Source organism: Thalia democratica, chromosome 8, assembly GCF_965202585.1.
Source record: "Thalia democratica chromosome 8, ktThaDemo2.hap1.1, whole genome shotgun sequence".
Classification (NCBI taxonomy): domain Eukaryota; kingdom Metazoa; phylum Chordata; class Thaliacea; order Salpida; family Salpidae; genus Thalia; species Thalia democratica.
In genome coordinates, this window is record NC_139172.1 from 6,017,912 (window position 1) to 6,037,090 (window position 19,179).

Below are 19,179 nucleotides of genomic sequence, written 5' to 3' on the forward strand. Positions count from 1 at the left end.
ATATATCACACCACTTGGATACCTTTTAATGTCTTTTCAACGATAACTTTTAATCTTTCTAGTACAAACACTCATTAGACTTTAGTCTGCTTTTTTACTTGATTGAAAACAAACAAGAGATTTTACTAAACACAAGTATATTTCAACAAACTTTCATCAGTTTGTTACAGTTGTTACAAAAAAAGAAACATCGACTCAGATTGAAAAAACATTGAAACAGATTAAAAATTCTTTGCTCAGTTCAGATTAAGATCTTTGCTGGTAAGCAATTGGAAGATGGCAGGACCTTGTCTGACTACAATATTCAGAAAGAGTCCACTCTTCATTTGGTGTTGAGACTTCGTGGTGGAATACAAATATTTGTGAAAAAATTGACTGGCAAAACCATCACTTTAGAAGTTGAAGCTTCAGACACCTTTGAAAATGTTAAAGCTAAGATCCAAGACAAAGAAAAGACTGCGGAGCTTTCTGAGGTTGGGACGTACAAAGAAAGCGAAGCTTTCGAAGCATGGAAGTTAAAGCAAAATCGCGCGCGAAGCGTGCCTTTTTTGCGAAGCAAAACCGAAAGAAAGCGAGCTTTCTGAGGCTGGAATTTAGGTTAAAGAATTCAGATTTTTTAAAGTTAAAATACTATTTTTTCTTTCTAGTAGAGTAATTGTCTTTTAATGCTTAGTTAAAACGGCAGTTTTTAAAGCAGGAATTTAAGTTTTTAAGGCAGGAATTTAGGTTAACGAATTTAGATTTGTTTGAAGTTAAAATTAGTTGAGTTATTATGTTTTAATACTTAGTTTAAACGGCAGTTTTTAAAAACTTGATGTATTTTTTAAGATAATTTGAGAAAAAATACAAAATTTAAAAACCTTATTATTTTTAACAATTTATTTATAATTTTATTTACTTTCTTATTTATTATTGATTATTATTTATTAGTATTTGCTTTATTTGGCTAGCACAAAAGCGCGCTCTGCGCGCGGTGTGCGATACTTTTAGATACTTATTACAAACTATTTTCTTACTTATGTAGTTCTTTTTGTTTTGTATTTAAGTGAATAGATATTTAGTTTTTTCTTCGTTTTACATTATCTGTTCGAACTAATTTGTTCTAATAGTTTAAACATAAGTTTGCTGAAATTTTAAGAGTTTTTAATAGTATTTCAAAATTATCATAAATTTGAAAAATTTCTAATTAATATTTTTTTTTACTTATTATATTATTTATCTGCCTTATTCGGCTAGCACAAAAGCGCGCTTTGCGCGCGGTGTGCGATGCTCTTGGCTATTTATTAATATCTGTTTTCAATTTAAAGTACCTCTTTATTGTTTTGTACTTTACTTCATAGATATATTTAACCTGAAAACCACCACTCCAAGAAAATATATAACTTGCTATCTCAATACTTTTGTTTAACTTTAATAGTCTTTTACTTTACGCAATTCAATCACGTACAGTTGCATTTCAACGTTTTCTTTAATAAACAATGAACTTCACCGCACGACCAACAACAACAGCATCCGAGACAACCTACGATTGTGCAACTTACACACATCCTGACCAACACAAAGTGTTATCAGATGATACTGTAGTTGTAGAGTATTATACATAAGCTACGAGCAACTTTAAAAACCACAGAAAATCCTAAAAATTTCATTTATTTACTTTATGTAAACTTAACCATTTATTTAATAAAAAATTCCTTAATTAAAAATCAATAGCAGAAAAGAATGCAAACTGTAGTCTCAACTTGGAATATTCTACTAAAATGTAAAGTTGAGCAGTTTTACCTAAAGTAGGTGTCAATGTTATTAAAAACTACTTTTTTTAACATTTACAAGAACAACTCACTACACATCTGGGAAAGACAGCATCTGGAAAATACATATTGGATATAATTTTTAGGGTGGGTGGGATGGAAAACAAAATCGAAAACAGCAGTACGAAAAAGGCTGAAAGCAAGGTCGCACAATCGCGCGCAAAGCGCGCTGTTGTGCTTTTTTGCGAAGCAAAACCGAAAGAAAGCGGAGCTTTCTGAGGTTGGGACGTACAAAGAAAGCGAAGCTTTCGAGGCATAGAAGTTAAAGCAAGATCGTGCGCGAAGCGTGCCTTTTTTGCGAAGCAAAACCGAAAGAAAGCGAGCTTTCTGAGGCAGGAATTTAGATTAAAGAATTCAGATTTTTAAAGTTAAAATACTATTTTTTCTTTCTAGTCGAGTAATTGTCTTTTAATGCTTAGTTAAAACGGCAGTTTTTAAAGCAGGAATTTAAGTTTTTAAGGCAGGAATTTAGGGTAACGAATTTAGATTTGTTTGAAGTAAAAATTAGTTTAGATATTATGTTTTAATACTTAGTTTAAACGGCAGTTTTTAAAAACTTGATGCATTTTTTAAGAGAATTTGAGAAACAGTACAAAATTTAAAAACCTTATTATTTTTAAAACTTTATTTATAATTTTATTTACTTTCTTATTTATTATTGATTATTATTTTTTAGTATTTGCTTTATTTAGCTAGCACAAAAGCGCGCTCTGCTTTGTTTTTACTTTCAGGCCGCCTACACTGACTTGACAACCAAGACATAGTTTTTATATTTCATCAATATGTTCATTTTTTTATAGAATATTTTTTTTAATTTTCCTGTTTTTTTTTTATGTGTTCGAGAACACATAGCTTCTGTAAACTTGTATATTTTGTAAATAATTCTCAAGTCTCTACTTATTTTAACTAATTCGAGCTGTTTTATTACTTACTAAAAGTGTATTAAGTTAGTGCTTTTTTATGAAGCAATGTTTACAATAATTAGTACTTATATTAAGCTAAGTAAAACTGTTTAGTTTTATTTATTTGCATATATATTTTGCATATGTTATTTTTAAAAAGTCATTATTACTAGTTTAATAAATACATAAAATATTTAAAAAAAATGTTTTATTTTAGTCTTAAAACTTATTTTAGTTAATCAATTAAATATTTTTTTATTGATTCTTTAAAGTCACAATTAAGAGTTGAAAAACTTTTCAGAGGTAACAGTGCAATTTTTTTCTAATAAACTACGTGCATTACATTCTAAACTTCTCTTGCTACTTAGTTCTTAACTTAGTTTTCACTTTTTTTTGTTGTCATTTATATGCAATTATTTCACCTTTTTCTGTGACTAATTTTTTTTTTCAAAACTAGTGTTTCAATAAATTTTTATGATGGTATCTGTTATTTTTATCAATTGCTTGACTCTAAGTTTATTATAAATTTTCAATCCAGCAGTTTGTTTCTACAGTTAAAAAATACGTACAACGACCTTTAAGAGAATATATAAATGATATCTGTGAATTATTTTTTCTTCGATTCAGATAATCAATAATTTGTCATATTAAAAAAAAGCAAGTTTTAACTAACTTAAAAGAAAAACATTACTTGCTTCATACATGGATAGTTTGTGAAATACTTTAAAAACATATGTAGTTTCTTTAAAATTGAGAATAAATATAAGAATTTCTTCAGGCTTTTTTTAAATTCTTAACTTTTTTTGCTGTTTTTATAGTTGAGAAAACTTGTCATAAACTAATTCTAAGATCAACATTACTACACTGTTTATAATAAAAGTAACTCGGTTACCAATAAATTAAATTGTCGTTGTTAACAATAAGAAGTTCAAAAAGACTACGTGTCTTATTATTTTGAAATATCAGCTTAGGTCTTTAAAACTGATAAACTGTAATCTTTTTTTTTACAAAATGATTTTCTGAAGTCAATCAAGGTGGTGATCTAAAAAAACTAGAAAATAAGACTTTTTTATTTAAAAAGGGTTCAATAAGTTTATCCTAAAACTGCTTAAACTTTTTTAAGAAATATAAATGTATAATTTGAAAATGTGTTATCGTTAAACATGTACTTTAAGTAAAATTATTCTTAAAAGCGTTTATACTAAACTAAAGCTAATTTTCTTCTTTGAGATTCATTTAAGATTTTTAACAAAATTAGGTTGCAAGTACAGTTACAATTAAAAATAAATATCAACTAAATTATTTTAATAGATAGGTATTAGTAAAGTTATAAACACCCTAAAACTAAACATATCTACTTTATTTTTAATTGGATTTAACAATTAACTTTTTAAGAGTTTTTTAATTTATATTTAAAATTATTCATTTAAACAAACTAACTGCGACTAAACTGATGTTCTGAGATGTAATTAAATTTTTTCTATATGATATGACAAATTTACTTTTGTACGTAATTTTCTCCAAACTATCTACACCAGCGAATTTAAAAAAAATGAAATTTAAGTATAGTTTGTTAAACTACAAAAAAAAGACGCTCAAAATATTTGGTCCTAGGACCTGGTGCACAAAAAAAAAACCTTTCGGTTATCGAGTTGCACACCACGGATACCTTTTAACGTCTTGTCCAGGACAAATTTAACTCAATTAAAACAAAAAATGTGAACGCTCACAACTATGGTCAATAATTGGTGTGGAGAAAGACTTTTCGATCATCAAGACACCATATATTTTGCAAATAACTTAGATAAGTTTTAGTTAAAACTTTAATAAAACTTAACTATAAGATCAATATATTATGTGTTTTGTAAAATAAATTTTTGAAAGAATAAATATAAGATAAAATATAAGATAAAATAATAATATATAAAATAAAGTTTTTAACAAAGTTTGTACCTTAAAATTTTATAATTAAAAATGTATTTTAATAAATATTTTTAACCTCTAGGTTAAATCTAAAAATATTGCCAATATAAGCTAAGATGTTTTAACGAATATAATACCAATACTCTTATATCATAGGTATCCCACCAGACCAGCAACGTTTGATCTTTGCTGGAAAACAATTGGAAGATGGAAGGACTTTGTCTGATGTAGTAGTACCAGAATAAAAAATATCTTCAGACAAACATTCTTATATAAAAAATTTAGATTAATCTACCTAAAGTTTATATTCAGCTGTTTTTCAAGTGATATTTTTTATAGCACATTGACTTTCTTTGTTTTATTTATTAGCTATTACAGTTGTGTAATACTTTATTTATTTCTTAAACGTATAACACTGTTATTTATTATGTAATTTTAAAGTAAAGTTCCAAAGATATTAAATTTGATAATCAACTCAAAAAAGAAATTATGCTAATTTTATGCAAATTTTTATACATATTTTTGAACGATTTTAAGTCGACTAAAACAGGACATCTGGAAGAGTTAGTGACGTAACATAAAATTTCTGAAATTTAAAAAATAGTTTAAAATATATATTGGATATAATTTTTGGGGTGGGTGGGATTCAAAACAAAATCGAAAACAGCAGCACGAAAAAGGCTGAAAGCAAGGTCGCACAATCGCGCGCAAAGCGCGCTGTTGTGCTTTTTTTGCGAAGCAAAACCGAAAGAAAGCGGAGCTTTCTGAGGTTGGGACGCACAAAGAAAGCGAAGCTTTCGAGGCATGAAAGTTAAAGCAAGATCGCACAATCGCGCGCAAAGCGCGCTGTTGTGCTTTTTTGCGAAGCAAAACCGAAAGAAAGCGGAGCTTTCTGAGGTTGGGACGTACAAAGAAAGCGAAGCTTTCAAGGCATGAAAGTTAAAGCAAGATCGCACAATCGCGCGCAAAGCGCGCTGTTGTGCTTTTTTGCGAAGCAAAACCGAAAGAAAGCGGAGGAGAAATTATTAAAATTTGCCTTTTTGAACGAAAACATGTCAGTCATCCCCAACTTTTCAAAAGTTTCTCGCAAGTTTTTTTCGTATTCAAGTTTGAACTTTGGCAGGAGCAGTTTTATATTTCCTTGAAACTCTGTGCTTCGCTCAATCATACTTCTCATCTTGCTAACTGTGAGTTTCTGCAAATCATCGTAACTCTTGGTCGGCATGAACAGCCACATTGAGTACTCCTCTCCTGCATACGGAATTTCTATACCAAACTACAAAAGTGGCCGTCGTGGCGGGAGACGTTTGGCAGTTTCGAAGAGAGGGAGTCACGGGCAGGGTGGAGATCGGGCCGGAGAAGATACAAGTGTACCCCTACCCCGACTTCGAGCGAGACAGGCTGAACGACGTGGCTCTGCTGTTCGTCGAGGAACCGTTCGATTCAAAACCGGAAAATTCGAAGCCGCTCAACTCGAAAGTCAAGATGATCGGCTTCGGGTCGGACGACGGTGTCGGGGCGGGGCAGGAGTGCACTGTGATGGGATGGGGATTCACCAGGATCAACTGGAAGACCAATCAGAGAATATTAGAAATATTCAGAAAGAGTCCACTTTTCATTTGGTGTTGAGATTTCGTGGTGGAATACAAATATTTGTGAAAAAATTGACTGGCAAAACCATCACTTTAGAAGTTGAAACTTCAGACACCATTGAAAATGTTAAAGCTAAGATCCAAGACAAAGAAGGTTTGTTTATAAAAGTTATATATTACTTAATCGTGTAAGCTAATAAATTAAATATGGTAATGAATATTTCAATAAAAAGGGTTAAATAAAATAATAATATATAAAATAAAGTTTTTAACAAAGTTTGTACCTTAAAATTTTATAATTAAAAATGTATTTTAATAAATATTTTTAACCTCTAGGTTAAATCTAAAAATATTGCCAATATAAGCTAAGATGTTTTAACGAATATAATACCAATACTCTTATATCATAGGTATCCCACCAGACCAGCAACGTTTGATCTTTGCTGGAAAACAATTGGAAGATGGAAGGACTTTGTCTGATGTAGTAGTACCAGAATAAAAAATATCTTCAGACAAACATTCTTATATAAAAAATTTAGATTAATCTACCTAAAGTTTATATTCAGCTGTTTTTCAAGTGATATTTTTTATAGCACATTGACTTTCTTTGTTTTATTTATTAGCTATTACAGTTGTGTAATACTTTATTTATTTCTTAAACGTATAACACTGTTATTTATTATGTAATTTTAAAGTAAAGTTCCAAAGATATTAAATTTGATAATCAACTCAAAAAAGAAATTATGCTAATTTTATGCAAATTTTTATACATATTTTTGAACGATTTCAACGTTTTTTTTTTGCGAAGCAAAACCGAAAGAAAGCGGAGCTTTCTGAGGTTGGGACGTACAAAGAAAGCGAAGCTTTCAAGGCATGAAAGTTAAAGCAAGATCGCACAATCGCGCGCAAAGCGCGCTGTTGTGCTTTTTTGCGAAGCAAAACCGAAAGAAAGCGGAGCTTTCTGAGGTTGGGACGTACAAAGAAAGCGAAGCTTTCAAGGCATGAAAGTTAAAGCAAGATCGCACAATCGCGCGCAAAGCGCGCTGTTGTGCTTTTTTGCGAAGCAAAACCGAAAGAAAGCGGAGGAGAAATTATTAAAATTTGCCTTTTTGAACGAAAACATGTCAGTCATCCCCAACTTTTCAAAAGTTTCTCGCAAGTTTTTTTCGTATTCAAGTTTGAACTTTGGCAGGAGCAGTTTTATATTTCCTTGAAACTCTGTGCTTCGCTCAATCATACTTCTCATCTTGCTAACTGTGAGTTTCTGCAAATCATCGTAACTCTTGGTCGGCATGAACAGCCACATTGAGTACTCCTCTCCTGCATACGGAATTTCTATACCAAACTACAAAAGTGGCCGTCGTGGCGGGAGACGTTTGGCAGTTTCGAAGAGAGGGAGTCACGGGCAGGGTGGAGATCGGGCCGGAGAAGATACAAGTGTACCCCTACCCCGACTTCGAGCGAGACAGGCTGAACGACGTGGCTCTGCTGTTCGTCGAGGAACCGTTCAATTCGAAACCGGAAAACTCGAAAGTCAAGATGATTGGCTTCGGGTCGGACGAAGGCGTTGGGGTGGGGATTCACCAAGATCAACTGGAAGACCAACCAGAGAAGCAGGCAGTCGCCGGTGCTCAAGTACGGCACGCTGAACATCACGACGATCTACCAGCGCATCATTCACTTCGGAGACCTGAACAGGGACGGCCCCTACTTGCTGAACGGGGACTCGGGTGGCCCGCTGGTGTGCAGGGACGCCGAAGACGGGAAGCAGAGACTGTTCGGGTGGCAGCGAGCAACTGATGTTGAGAAGAACTCGATATTTTACGTGAGGTACCGCAGTTTCAAAGATTGGATCAGAAGAAAGCAAGACGAGGTTGAGAGAAAAAATGAGGACAAGTTTCAGAAAGACAAAAGCTACGAAGAATATTCAGTTTAGGAGGGAGTCATCGCAATGTTTATTTTGTACCTTCTTTTTGCAATGGAATAATTCTTGTTTTTTTACATTTGAAACTTTTTTATTGTTTCAAAACGAACATAAAGTGTTTATTCTAGAACTTATTAAACTTATTTGTAAAGGTTCTATTAAGTTAAGTACATCTTGAATTCTACTGTCTCAATATATTTGACAACTTAACATGAATAAATAAAATTACTTGTCACCTTTCAAATTAGAAATGAAAACATTTTCTTTAGGCGGGTTAGAAAAAAAAAAACTTATTCATTACCCTTGAAGATTTCTAATACTTTCAATTCACAAACATTACTCAAACGTCACATTTTAAACTAACGTTGTTTATCGAGCGACAAAAAAAAAGAACTCATAAAGTCTGTCCTAGGATCTGGTGTACGAAAAAACCTTTCGGTTATCAAGTCGTACCTTTTAATGTCTTGTGCAGGCCGTATTAAGTGTTCGGACTCCGAACTTCGGAGTTCTTTGTTTTAGATAGCTTTTAGCCGAGCTATAACATATAGAGTTCAACTTTATAGTTTAATTAAGTTAACAATTTTTTAGAAAGTACTTAACAAAAACTAAAATTAAGTTTTGCTAACTTTGAAAAATAGACTTTCACCAGATAAAAAAAAACTTTTTACAGACTTTTTATTTAATATAAAGTTAAAGCAGAAACAAAAGTAATATTAACGTATACTTAAAAGCATTTTTAAATTGTAAAAGCAATATGTTATGCTAAACATAAAAATTTGTTAAGCTCAACATAAAAATAAAAATTTTAAACACTTAAACAACTGTCAATGCTGATTAATACTAAAATCAAAAACACTTTGATTCTTCTTTCATAAGTTATTGAAATTTACTTTGATTATTTTTATTTTAGACGGAACTGTTATACTCGTGTGAATTTGTGAAATTATGCTAATTTTATGCAAATTTTTATACATATTTTTGAACGATTTTATGTCGACTAAAACTGGACATCTGGAAGAGTTAGTGACGTAACATAAAATTTCTGAAATTTAAAAAATAGTTGAAAATATATATTGGATATAATTTTGGGGTGGGTGGGATGGAAAACAAAATCGAAAACAGCAGCACGAAAAAGGCTGAAAGCAAGGTCGCACAATCGCGCGCAAAGCGCGCTGTTGTGCTTTCTTTGTGAAGCAAAACCGAAAGAAAGCGGAGCTTTCTGAGGTTGGGACGTACAAAGAAAGCGAAGCCTTTGAGGCATGAAAGCTAAAGCAAGATCGCACAATCGCGCGCGAAGCGCGCTGTTGTGCCTTTTTGCGAAGCAAAACCGAAAGAAAGCGGGCTTTCTGAGGTTGGGACGTACAAAGAAAGCGAAGCTTTCGAGGCATGGAAGTTAAAGCAAGATCGCACAATCGCGCGCGAAGCGCGCTGTTGTGCTTTTTTGCGAAGCAAAACCGAAAGAAAGCGGAGCTTTCTGAGGTTGGGACGTACAAAGAAAGCGAAGCTTTCGAGGCATGGAAGTTAAAGCAAGATCGCGTGCCTTTTTTGCGAAGCAAAACCGAAACAAAGCGAGCTTTCTGAGGCAGGAATTTAGGTTAGAGAATTCAGATTTGTTAAAGTTAAAAGACTATTTTTTCTTTCTAGTAGAGTAATTGTCTTTTAATGCTTAGTTAAAACATCAGTTTTTAAAGCAGGAATTTAAGTTTTTAAGGCAGGAATTTAAGTTAACGAATTTAGATTTGTTTGAAGTTAAAATTAGTTGAGATATTATGTTTTAATACTTAGTTTAAACGGCCGTTTTTAAAAACTTGAAGTATTTTTTAAGAGAATTTGAAAAATAGTACAAAATTTAAAAACCTTATTATTTTTAACACTTTAATTATAATTTTATTTACTTTCTTATTTATTATTAATTATTTATTAGTATTTGCTTTATTTTGCTTGCACAAAAGCGCGCTCTGCGCGCGATGTGCGATACTTTTAGCTACTTATTACAAACTATTTTCTTACTTATGTAGTTCTTTTTGATTTGTATTTAAGTGAATAGATATATTAACTTTTTTCTTCGTTTTACATTATCTGTTCGAACTAATTTGTTCTAATCCTTAGTTTAAACATAAGTTTTCTAAAATTTTAAGAGTTTTTAATAGTATTTCAAAATTATCATAAATTTGAAAATTTTCTAATTAATATTTTTTTTTTACTTATATATTATTTATCTGCCTTATTCGGCTAGCACAAAAGCGCGCTTTGCGCGCGGTGTGCGATGCTCTTGGCTATTTATTAAAATCTTTGTACCTTTGCACTTTTGACTTTGTACCGGCTTTCAAGGTTGTCTTGGAAAAAAAGTTAATTTTTATATAATTGCAAAACGAGCAACAAATATCATAACATTTTAACTTTGAAATAGGCAAAAACATCAATCTTGGGTTTAAAAAGAACTTATGAAACACAAATATAATTTTAATTTTTGAAAAAAAAACAATGTTCTTAATTTCATTGTGAGTACACAGTGCTTTTCATGAATTTACTGAAAACGATAAAAAACCAATGTAATGTTAGGCTTATTCGAAAAAGTACAAAAAAGTTATTTATTTCTAAGAACGCTAAAATTAAAAGATATTACGTAACAATGGATAAGTTTTGTTGTTTTTTGAAGACACTTTTTTATATGGCAGATTTGAATGATAGGGCTGAGTTGACATTATATGTATTGAAAGTAACATGTTAAGGCTTCAGAGAACTGCTATCTTGTAAATACTGTTTATCTCTCTTTATTATCTTTAATTGAAGTTTACATTTCTAATTTGTTTAATAATAAAATTTAGTAAAAATTAGTTGTTTAAAATATACTAGTGATTTATTTAGTATATTAGTGGTAGTTTAAGTTATCTGTATTTATATATAATTGTTTAAAATTGTTAGATCCTGTTAAATGTTCATATTATTATTAGTATTTGTTATTGTTATTGATTCCATATATTTATATTCCCTATGTTGATATGCATATTTGATATTCTGATATTCTAATATTGCCTAATATTGTAAGTAACAGTATTTTAAGATGATCTCAAGTTACTCAGAGGCAGTATCTGTTCCGTTGTGGCTGCCAGGCCCCGCAAACGGACACCAAGATCACAATAGAGTCTAAGGACTAGAGTAAGAACTTTTAGCCATGGATTTTCAAATGATAAGTTTTATCTAAAATTTGCTTTGAAAAAGTTTTTTTTGAAGTATATAGTAAGTTTCACAAAATTAAGCAGCTAGCAAAGACTTTTTCAGATAAGTATGGCCTGCCGACTAAAAAAGCTTCCAATTCATATTCTAACCTAGAGGCATATAGTTTTTAATATTTAAAAAACTAACTTTGTACTCTTAATAAATTTAGAATTTTATTTAATACAATTCAAATCTGAAAACATCGATCGTTTAGTGAAAAAACTGTTTTTGTGGTATAAAGATAAAGTTTTGATTTTTTAGTTTTAGTTGTAAAATACTAATTTTAGTTTTTTCTTGAAAATTGATAACTGAAAAAGCTCAAATTTCTATTTGTTATACAACTTCAAAAATAGTTTAAGAAAAGTGCGTTTCTTATTTAACTTTAGATAAGTAATTCAAAATCTCTTGGTTTGTAAGGGTAGAAACTAAGCTCTTATATATAAACTAAGTCATTTTTTACCTTAGATAAATTTTCTTTTTCTTTTGAAAAGACTATGTTAATTAGAACAACAATAATTAGTATATAATAATTTATTTTAGAAAAAAATCTTTTGTTAAAAAAAAATATTTTTAGTAATTCTCAGGGTTTGTATAATTCAGATTACAGTCAGTTACAACACTGTAAATATTTTAAAAATTTTTACAACTTATTTAACTATTCTACCTTTGTACGGGTCTATTTGAAGTATTTAATTATTATACCTTTACAGCTGCAATTTTCTGTTAAGCGTATTGTTACCACTGTTAGGTTTTAGCTATTGCTTAACATCTTTAAGTTATACAAGTATATATTAATTCATTATACAAAGATACAAAAGTAGTGACACAAATTTATTACAGTCTAAACCAAATATTTTCAACAACGTAACAAAGTATAACCAAACAAACAATTATACGGGTTTTGTACACACCTAACAGCGATGAACTTCTTAATTTAATTTTTTTGAACGAACTCAGTATTGAAAAATTATATAATAACTTCAACATATCTCACAAAAACAACAAACTAAATACAAAAGCAAACAGAGTTGCATTCAAATTAATGGTTCAAGAATAATTACGCAACAAGTCGAAGATCTTTATTGCTTTACGAAGCAAGTCAGCTCTTCACAATTTACTCACCAACGTTTTTCCATCCTCGCGACCTTTACATATCTTTTCAGCAGTTGTTTCAGCCGCCTTGAGGTCTCCAATTTTGCCGTAGAAAATGATGTTGCCTGTGCTGTTGTGTGTTATCAGCATAACAAATTGGTGATTGCAGATGAATTCTGCTGGTCGGTCACCGAAAGGTCCACTGAATGATGATGCTAGAAATATATGCGAAAAGATTAAAACACTCAAGCCATACTGATGTAAAGGTTGAAATCAACATTCAGTATTATAAAATATCTTGTATTATATAATGAGAGAATAATGTGCAGACAAGAAGTCTTATAGTTCTTTTCAAACTAAAATTAAGAAAACTTATAAAATTGTTTATTTAGAATTGGTAAACAAGATAACCCAAACTTACAAGCTGAAGTAGTTCTCGCTTTATTAAGTAAATATAATGTAATTTTTTTATAAGTTCAATTTAAAAAAATTATTACTTACTTTTGCAGTTTGAATAAACAACTTTTACATTAGGTATCAAGTTTGTATTTATATTTGTAGCTATTTTTATTTAACTTACTATCTGTAATAGTATTTTAAATCTTATAAGAATAGTTTCATTTTAATACTAGTGCAAATTTAGTTACTCAAATTTGTAGTTTAAATCAAAGCATCTTACTTGCTACTCCGCATGCTTCAGTGCCTTCTTCATTGACTTCTAAATAAGTTTTATGAACGATATCCGACACATGAAGTCCTGTTACATCTGAAATTTTGTTCATATTTGCTTTTTTGAGTGAAAACATGTCAGTCATCCCCAACTTTTCAAAAGTTTCTCGCAAGTTTTTTTCGTATTCAAGTTTGAACTTTGGTAGGAGCAGTTTTATATTTCCTTGAAACTCTGTGCTCCGCTCAATCATGCCTCTCATCTTGCTAACTGTGAGTTTCTGGAGATCTTCGTAACTCTTGGTCGGCATGAACAGCCACATTGAGTACTCCTCTCCTGCGTACGGCATTTCTATACCGTACATTTCATCGTCATAAGCATATTTGTAACGAGGCAAGATTTTCGACATCATCGCAATTTGAGTTTGTGTGCCGTCACAATTGTAAAAAGTGGACAGAAACGTGGTTTTCATGTTGAAACCTAATGACCAAAAACCTTTGAAGTGTACAACGCTGGTTAAAACCATTCTGGTCAGCTCAGTAAGCGACTCGGGAGCGATTGCTCGTTTTATTCTGTTTCCGGTGCTCTCAGCAACAAGTTTGTTAATGGCATCTGCACTTCGCTTGCGGTCCGATTTAGTTTTGAATGGTAAGTTTAGCGCCTTGCAACCGAAGCCTTTGAGAAGTTTCAAATAACCACTTTTGACTTTGTACCGGCTTTCAAGGAACAAATTGTTGAAAATTCGGGCCTTAACTGAGGGAAGTTTAGAAGATAACTTTTGAAACTCTTCCAAAACCTCTGTACTTTTATAATTACCAAAATAGAGACCAAAGGCTTTCGTTATTTGATCTTCGGTGTTGCCTTCTGATCCGCAATAAATCATGCTGAGGGCCAGGGAGATGCTGAAAGGAGAAAAGAGAATGTTCTCGTGCGGTGATTTGCTGCTAAACTCAGCGTAGAGGTCATCAATGAACGAATCAAACGACATAATTCAGATTACTTGTACACTACTATCTAAAAATGGAATAAATTAAAATTGTTATTTTTAATAGTTTTGGCTGAACTTTCATTGTTAATTTAATGTTGATATACTTTTTTTGTCATACACTTTTAAGCTTATACATCGGTATTAAAAAAAAAGATTTTGGGTAATGAGTATTTTTAAGTTTAATGTTACAAGTAAAATTTAATATGCTATATTAAGTCTAATCTTATGTTACAGCTAAGGTTTCTAAGCAATGTTTTAACGCATTGAGTTGCTTATATATAAAGTAGTAATCAAGCTTTTCATGCTGATTATGCTTTGATTATTTTTGTAAGGAACGGAATTTAAAATTTTGTTTATAAAAAACCAGCAACTAGTTTGAGGAAAAATATTTTAAGACGTAGTTTACAACACTACTAATATCTTTACTTGTATTTATCTACTTAATTTCTACATCTTTAAAATTAACTTTAAAAAAGTATTTCTTACATTTTTGTTATGTAGCTTAGTATAAGGCATAAAAGTAAATTAAGATAAAACAGTAATAAAAGTTAATATAACAGTTGGTTAGGAATTAACAAAATTATTTATACATGTAACTGTATGCAGATTAGCTGTTTATTTCTACAGCTTAAAGGTAAATATAATTTAAAAAAAAGCGAAAGAAAATAATTAGGAAATAACTAGAAATAAATATTTATAAAAATAAAAAAGAAGGTAATAATACTTAAACTCCACAGTTTGATTTTTAGATAAAAAATTTGACATCTTAACGATAAACAATTCAAGTGGACAATTTTGCTCGGCAACTCTTTTGCACGAGTGTCACTTTAGCATGAAGGGTCACTTTTGCACGAAAGTAAAATAAATTACTAAAAAAAATGTAAAAAAAAAAAGAAAAATATAAAAAGACTAATTAATAATAAAAAAACACAAAAAAATACCGACCAGGGGTAACGGTTAGTGGTAACAGTGATAGCAAGAAAAAATTACAAAAAATAAAAAGTTAGAAAAAATAAAAATAAAATAAACTAATAAAAATGCAAAAAATTTTAAAAAAATACCGGCCGAGGGTAAGGGTTAGGGGTAAAAGTGATAAACAAAAAACATACGAAATAAAATTATTAAACAAAAAATACAGTAAAACAAAAAAAATATAAAAAATAGATTATAAAAACCAGAAAAACTAAATAAGAAATTTACCGATCGAGGGTAATAGGTAATAGTAATAGAAAAAAAAGATTAAGATTAATAAAACCAAAAAAAAAAATTACCTACCGTGCAAAAGTGTCACATCGTGTAAAAGTGTTTCTCGTGCAAAATAAATTACCCACCCAATTCGAGTAAAAAGATTACATAAAAATAAAATTGTTTAAAAATATACATTTTATTTTTTCAGAAAATGATTATTAGCCAGTTGTTTCAAAACTACGTCATAATGCCTTAAAAAATCTATTGAAAAAAAAACGAATGAAAAGCTCGATTTTTGTTCGTTTCTGTGTCGCTGAAATGAAACGTCTCGTAATTTTTTGCTTGCTCTTCCTCGAAGCTTGCACGGGGCAGATGTTGGGAGGAAAACAAGCCAAGGAAGATCAGTTCCCGTTCGTGGTTCAGATCCGCAATCTGAACTGCCACGGAGTTTGCATTTGCGGAGGTGCAATCGTCGCCCCCCATTGGGTTCTGACGGCGGCCCACTGCGTTCGAAACAGCAACAACCAAACCACAAAAGTGGCCGTCGTGGCGGGAGACGTTTGGCGGTATCGACGAGAGGGAGTCACCGGCAGGGTGGAGATCGGGCCGGAGAAGATACAAGTGTACCCCTACCCCGACTTCGAGCGAGACAGGCTGAACGACGTGGCTCTGCTGTTCGTCGAGGAACCGTTCAATTCGAAACCGGAAAATTCGAAAGTCAAGATGATTGGGTTCGGGTCGGATGAAGGTGTTGGGGCGGGGCAGGAGTGCACTGTGATGGGGTGGGGATACACAAGGATTGACTGGAAGACCGACCAGAGAAGCAGGCAGTCGCCGGTGCTGAAGTACGGCACGCTGAACATAACGACGATCTACCAGCGCATCATTCACTTCGGAGACCTGAACAGGGACGGCCCCTACTTGCTGAACTGGGACTCGGGCGGCCCGCTGGTGTGCAGGGACGCCAGTGACGGGAAGCAGAGACTGTTCGGGTGGCAGCGAGCGACTGATACCGAGAAGAACTCGATTTTTTACGTGAGGTACCGCAGTTTCAAAGATTGGATGAGAGGAAAGCAAGGCGAGGTGGAAAGAGAAAATGAGGACAAGTTTCAGAAAAACAAAAGCTACGAAGAATATTCAGTTTAGGAGGGACTCATCGCAATGCTTATTTTGAACCTTCTTTTTGCAATGGAATAAATCTTGATTTTTACATTTAAAACTTTTTTATTGTTTCAAAACTAGCATTAAATGTTTGTTTCTAGTATTTATTAAGCTTAATTGTAAAGGTTCTATTAAGTTAAATATATTTTGAATTCTCTCATTTTGGGACACGTTCAAAATCCACCCAGTCAAGTTTGAGAAACGCTAACTGAACGAGGGTGAGGGGTAACAGGAAGTAAATAAAAAATAAATAAAATTCAAAAATATATAAAATAAATTAGTAAATAAAAAAAGTTTAAAAAAAAAGCGGGTGGATTTTGATAGTATACCGTTTTTTTCTTCTGTCTCAAGCAATTTATTTGAGAACTTAAAACTTAAGTTTGAAATAAATAAAATTATACCTTATAAATAATTAATGGCAACATTTTTTTGGCGGAGTAGGAGAGGAAAAAATTTACCTTAAAGATTTCTAATACTTTTGATTCACAAAAATTACTAACGCTTTTTAAACTAACATTTTAAACTAACGTTGTTGATAATAATAGTTTATATAATAGTTTTTATAAATATATATCACACCACTTGGATACCTTTTAATGTCTTTTCAACGATAACTTTTAATCTTTCTAGTACAAACACTCATTAGACTTTAGTCTGCTTTTTTACTTGATTGAAAACAAACAAGAGATTTTACTAAACACAAGTATATTTCAACAAACTTTCATCAGTTTGTTACAGTTGTTACAAAAAAAGAAACATCGACTCAGATTGAAAAAACATTGAAACAGATTAAAAATTCTTTGCTCAGTTCAGATTAAGATCTTTGCTGGTAAGCAATTGGAAGATGGCAGGACCTTGTCTGACTACAATATTCAGAAAGAGTCCACTCTTCATTTGGTGTTGAGACTTCGTGGTGGAATACAAATATTTGTGAAAAAATTGACTGGCAAAACCATCACTTTAGAAGTTGAAGCTTCAGACACCTTTGAAAATGTTAAAGCTAAGATCCAAGACAAAGAAAAGACTGCGGAGCTTTCTGAGGTTGGGACGTACAAAGAAAGCGAAGCTTTCGAAGCATGGAAGTTAAAGCAAAATCGCGCGCGAAGCGTGCCTTTTTTGCGAAGCAAAACCGAAAGAAAGCGAGCTTTCTGAGGCTGGAATTTAGGTTAAAGAATTCAGATTTTTTAAAGTTAAAATACTATTTTTTCTTTCTAGTAGAGTAATTGTCTTTTAATGCTTAGTTAAAACGGCAGTTTTTAAAGCAGGAATTTAAGTTTTTAAGGCAGGAATTTAGGTTAACGAATTTAGATTTGTTTGAAGTTAAAATTAGTTGAGTTATTATGTTTTAATACTTAGTTTAAACGGCAGTTTTTAAAAACTTGATGTATTTTTTAAGATAATTTGAGAAAAAATACAAAATTTAAAAACCTTATTATTTTTAACAATTTATTTATAATTTTATTTACTTTCTTATTTATTATTGATTATTATTTATTAGTATTTGCTTTATTTGGCTAGCACAAAAGCGCGCTCTGCGCGCGGTGTGCGATACTTTTAGATACTTATTACAAACTATTTTCTTACTTATGTAGTTCTTTTTGTTTTGTATTTAAGTGAATAGATATTTAGTTTTTTCTTCGTTTTACATTATCTGTTCGAACTAATTTGTTCTAATAGTTTAAACATAAGTTTGCTGAAATTTTAAGAGTTTTTAATAGTATTTCAAAATTATCATAAATTTGAAAAATTTCTAATTAATATTTTTTTTTACTTATTATATTATTTATCTGCCTTATTCGGCTAGCACAAAAGCGCGCTTTGCGCGCGGTGTGCGATGCTCTTGGCTATTTATTAATATCTGTTTTCAATTTAAAGTACCTCTTTATTGTTTTGTACTTTACTTCATAGATATATTTAACCTGAAAACCACCACTCCAAGAAAATATATAACTTGCTATCTCAATACTTTTGTTTAACTTTAATAGTCTTTTACTTTACGCAATTCAATCACGTACAGTTGCATTTCAACGTTTTCTTTAATAAACAATGAACTTCACCGCACGACCAACAACAACAGCATCCGAGACAACCTACGATTGTGCAACTTACACACATCCTGACCAACACAAAGTGTTATCAGATGATACTGTAGTTGTAGAGTATTATACATAAGCTACGAGCAACTTTAAAAACCACAGAAAATCCTAAAAATTTCATTTATTTACTTTATGTAAACTTAACCATTTATTTAATAAAAAATTCCTTAATTAAAAATCAATAGCAGAAAAGAATGCAAACTGTAGTCTCAACTTGGAATATTCTACTAAAATGTAAAGTTGAGCAGTTTTACCTAAAGTAGGTGTCAATGTTATTAAAAACTACTTTTTTTAACATTTACAAGAACAACTCACTACACATCTGGGAAAGACAGCATCTGGAAAATACATATTGGATATAATTTTTAGGGTGGGTGGGATGGAAAACAAAATCGAAAACAGCAGTACGAAAAAGGCTGAAAGCAAGGTCGCACAATCGCGCGCAAAGCGCGCTGTTGTGCTTTTTTGCGAAGCAAAACCGAAAGAAAGCGGAGCTTTCTGAGGTTGGGACGTACAAAGAAAGCGAAGCTTTCGAGGCATAGAAGTTAAAGCAAGATCGTGCGCGAAGCGTGCCTTTTTTGCGAAGCAAAACCGAAAGAAAGCGAGCTTTCTGAGG

General features: G+C 31.6%; 1 pseudogene; it reads left to right on the forward strand.

The window, feature by feature from the left end:
• Positions 1-19,179, forward strand: part of LOC145842832 (polyubiquitin-like) — a 90,146-nt pseudogene that overhangs the window by 63,205 nt on the left and 7,762 nt on the right.